Source organism: Trichechus manatus, unplaced genomic scaffold (genome assembly GCF_000243295.1).
Source record: "Trichechus manatus latirostris isolate Lorelei unplaced genomic scaffold, TriManLat1.0 scaffold00084, whole genome shotgun sequence".
NCBI lineage: Eukaryota > Metazoa > Chordata > Mammalia > Sirenia > Trichechidae > Trichechus > Trichechus manatus.
This window is the reverse complement of record NW_004444020.1, coordinates 4,282,780-4,287,960: the sequence shown is the minus strand read 5'-3', so window position 1 is coordinate 4,287,960 and position 5,181 is coordinate 4,282,780.

The following is a 5,181-nucleotide window of genomic DNA, read 5'->3' as shown; positions in this document are numbered from 1 at the left end:
CACAGGGTTGGCCTCTTGTAGAAAGAGCTGAACTTGTGTGTACGTGCAGGGGGGCTGGGGAAACTAGCCAAAAGGGGGTGGGCAGGAAGGCAGTGGCCCTCTGAACCAATATTTGTTTCCAAATATTGCCCAACTTACAAAGAAGCAGAGCAAACAAAGAGCCTCTAAACAAAAAGCCTCTGTCTGCTTGAAGCAGCCCCTCCTTGGCCTCTCATTCCCCTCTGCACCCTCAATACCCTGTGCCCTGCACCAGGGCCTTCTCCTCTGAACACGGATCTGGATCATCAGGAGGATGTGACCAGGCAGCCTCAGAGCTGATGCTCCTTATGCCGGATACCTCCAGGCCTGCTGGGTGAAGGGGGAAAATGGCGAGGTAGGTGGGAACTAAGGGCAGAGTCCTTTTAGGAAAATGCCAGGCCATTTGAAATGTCACACGACACCACCTCTGTCTCTCTTTTCCACCCCTCAGGAATTCTTGACAATGCAATATTCTCAAGGTTCCCATTCTCTTCCCAGGGAAATTTATAAGAATATCCTTCTCAGACAGCTTTACCAGTGAATTCTACCAAATATTTAAGAAGTAATAACACCAATCTTACACATAATCTTCCAGGTAATAGAAAATGAAGGAATATTCCCCAACTATTTTCTTGAGGCCTGTATGCTTTGAAAGCAAAAATCAACAAGGACACCACGACAAAGGAAAATTATCAGACAATATCTTTTATGAACAGATATGCAAAAATCCCAAACAAAAGATTATCAAATTGAATCCAGCAATAACTAAAAAAGATAATAAACCATTACCAAGTTGGGCTTATTCCAGGAATGCAAGTTATTTTTTGAAAAATCAATCAGTGTAAATGACCATATTAACAGAATAAAGGAGAAAAATTTTATGATCATATCAATCAATATAGGGACAGTATTACCAGTAAACATAACAATTAAATGACATATCAATTGGTAAAAATTCAACATCCATTCATAAGACGTCTCAGCAAACTTATCCTAGGAAACCCTAGGAAACTTCCTTACTCTGATAAAGAGTGTATATATATATATATATATATATATACCTACAGAAGTCTTAACAGTAGTGGAATGTTGAATGAAAGCTTTCTCTTTGAAATCAAGACTAAAACCAGAATGTCTATTCGTATAATTTCTACTTAACACTTCTACTGGCAATTTCAGTCAGGCAAGGAAAAGAAATAAAATGCCTAAGCTTTGAAAAGGAAAACATGAAGCTGTCATTTTCACAGATGATATGATTATATATGTATAAAATCCTAAAGAAACTACAGATTAAGCATTAGAATAAGTGAGTTAGGAAAGATTGCTGGCTATAAAGTAAATATACAAAAATCAATTGTATTTCAAATACAGAATAAAAAACATGAAAGTACTGTGTAAAATAGCATAAGAATAGCAAATGCCTAGGAATAAATCTATCAAAAGATGTCTAAAACTTTTATGCAGCAAGCTATAAAATATTCCTGAGAGAAATTAAAGAAACTCTAGGTAAATGGAAGGCTATTACCCTGAACTTAGAGTAGAAGATCCAATATTGTAAAGATGTCAATTCTCAAATTAATTTATAGATTCAAGGCACTTTGATCCCATATAGATCGTTCTTAAAAGAGCATAGTGCTCAAGGTAGACATTTTTTACTGAACTATTGTTTGGTTTTAAGAAGACTTTAGGGGATATTTTTGGTTTAATGTTTAAAGATTATCTCAGGACAATAGTTTCAGGGGTTCATCCAGCCTTCCTGTGTCCAGAAAGTCTGGAATCCATGAGAATTTGAAATTCTGTTCTACATTTCCCCCCTTTTGATTCTTCTATAGAATCTTTGATAAAAATATTTGGTAATAGTAGCTAGCCACCATCCGTTTCCTCTGGTCTCATGGCAAAGGAGGTAGTTTTTCAGAGGTAATTAGATCTGCAGTCCAGTTCCTTCTCTAATTCCTGGGTCTCCTTCTTTCACTGCTGCTCCAGGTGCATAGAGACCAATTGTGTTTTGAATGGGCTTTTAAGACCCCAGACACTACTCACAGAACTAGGAGGTAGACCAGAAACACTAAGAACTATATTAGGCCGAATGACTAGATTGTCCCACAAAACCATGACCCTAAGCCACGAACCAAGAAAACTAATCCCATAAAGGTTTGATTGTACCTAAGTAGTATCAACAGCTGCAGCGCCCACCCCCCATTTTAGGTTTTGTTGTTTCTATTGTTGCTGTAAAATTATTTGTAACACAACATTTGCCATTTCACCCTTTTTTTGGTATACCATTTAGTAATACCAGTTACATCCGTCAAATTGTGGAACCATTGTCCTTAATCAAAGTCAATTTTTCCATCACCATAGACAAAACCTCACTATTTTCCAGAGAATGATTCCCTCTCTCCCTCTCCCCCACCCGTTAACTACTAATAACAATTAATGTCTATATATTTACCTATTCTTGTCTAAATTTTCAATTCTTTCCCTTTATCAATTTTCAGAATGAATGATGTCTTAGAAATTTCCACTGGTGACCAGTGAGTTTTGTTGCTATTGTTTTATTATGAAATCATTCATAATAAATGACGTCAGTAATTTCTCTTTTTTAATGCTTAAATTTTCTACTTTTTGACCAGTGATTCCTTCAAGTTGGCTCCTGTGTATGTTTGATATGATCCTAGCAGTCTTTGATCACTACCTTGTTTTCTGCACAACAAAATACCACAGGCCCATCTAGCACATTTTCTACTCCAATCTTGGAATCAGGCACTTTCCCAAGGAGTTCTGGCTCCTTCAGATGGGAAATGCTATTTAGAGACCACAATTATTGGGCTTGTGGTGCTCATATCTTCAGTGGACAAAAACAGGAAGTATGTATTTTTTTTCAGGAAGAGAAAAATAAATCATAAGTTTATACTTACATTTCCAATTCAAATTTAAGTTTTTATTTAACTTTTTTTATTTTAAGTGTATCTCTCTCTTACTGAAAATTTGAGTTTGTGATATTAATATAATTACATATTGGCTTCATTCTATAGCATATAAATGATAGTATCAAAATATTAATACTAACGTTAATAGCAATGCAGTGTAAGTTTTTTCTGTGATACTCTTTTTTCTTAGGCTCTATCCCACCAGAGATGCACAGTCAAAATACAGTGTTTAATATCATCGGAAATAATTGTTTCTCCTGTGTGATTATTCCACCAGTTTGATTTATGGCTAGGTTCATTTGTTGCAGTTTGTTTTTAATTTAATTTTTCAGTTATGTAAAACGTTTACATGGCTCAAAAGTCATATGAAAAGCAGTCAGATTCAATCCCTATCATCTCTACCCTATCTCCCTCCCACCTACCATGGGTAACATCTTTATTAGTTTCTGATTACCTTGTGATTCTTGTTGAAAAAAATATATAGATATATATGCATTTTTTAAAATTTCCTTCTTTTCTTACACAAAACATAGCATGCTATACTATGTACTGTTCTATACCTGCCTTGTTCACTTAGGATATTCTTAAGGTTATTTCACATCAGTATATAAAAGCATTGCTCACTCCTTTTAGAGTTCAGTAGTACTTCATTGTTTAGAAATACAACAGTTTATTCAACCAGTCTCCCACTGATGGCCTTTTCAGTTGTTTCTTTTGTTATTTTAAATCATGCCCCAAGAAAAGAATCTTGTGTTTACTGGGCTAAGTTATTGGAAGTGAAATTATTGCATCAACTGGTAAATGCATATATAATATTGCTAGATATTGCTGAATTCTTCATAGAGGTTGTACTGTTTGGCATTCTCATAAACAATGTATGAATGTACCTTTTTCTCCATAGTCTCTCAACAATACAAGTGCCAAATCTTTGGATTTATGCCAATTTAATAGGCAAGAAATTGTATCGTCTTTTAGTTAAATTTGTATTTCTCTTATTTCAAGAAATGTTAAGCATTTTTTCATATGTTTAAGGACTATTTGTATTTTTTCCTGTTGACTGTTCATATTTATGCCCATTTTTCTATTAGGGTGTCATTCTTTTTGTCTCCATTTTTAGAATTTTTTTATATATTAGAGATAGTAACTGTTTCTATGTGATGTAAGTTGCAAATATTTTTTCCTCTTTTGTATTTTGATTTTATTTATATTGTTTTTGGTTTTGTTTTGTTTTTCTATGCAGAAGTTTTCTTATATTTATGTAATTTATTTTATTAATCCTTTCCTTTATTGACTCTGGATTCTCCATTCTCAGGTAATTGAGGGAATTCACCATGTTTTCTTCTAGTACATGGATTAATGTACTAGATTAATTTTATATGTTTAGATCTCTGATCTACTTGGAATTAATCCTGGTAATTAATGTGAAGAATATGCCTAGTTTTGTCTTTTAATATATTTATTTAAAAGTTCACTTTTTCCCCAGTGATTTGAGATGCCACCTTATCATATACTAAGTTTCCATATATGCCTGTATGTATGTCTAGATTTTTTTGTTATATTCCATTGGTTGATCTGATGCTTCATTCATCAATACCATATTGTTTTAATTATTGAGGTTTTATAATAAGCTTTAATATCTGATAGAGTTAGCTCCTGTAAATTGTTTTCCTGACTATTATTTTTGGGATTTTCCTATTTTTATCATGTATTCTTGCTTGCTTTTTCTCTCATATAATGTTTATTTTGCATTTGTCTAGCCCCAGGAAAACAAAAATCTGATATTATTTTTATTAATAGCACATTGAATTAAGTCAAATTTAGGGAGAATTCAGTATCTCATGATGTTGAGTCTTTCTAGCTAAAAAGAAGTATATCTTTTCCTTTGTTAATTTGTTAAAATTTACTTTTGCATCTTTAAGCAATGTTTTATGGTTTTCCTAATACGATTGCACATTCTTTCAGTTTATATCTAAGTGCTATTACTATTGTTGTTGTTGCTGCTGCTTCTGCTGTTGTTGCTATTGTAAATGGAGTTTTATCTTCTATTAAATATTCTATTATAAATGAAAACTATCAATATCTTTATGTTAATGTTATATCCTGACACATTACTAAATTTTCTTATTGTTTGAAGCATTTTTCCATTGTTGCTTTTGAGTCTGTCAGGAATCCAAGTATGTCATCTGCAAATAGAAAGAGTCTACTGCTTCCTTTTCAATTTCTATGCCAAAAGTCA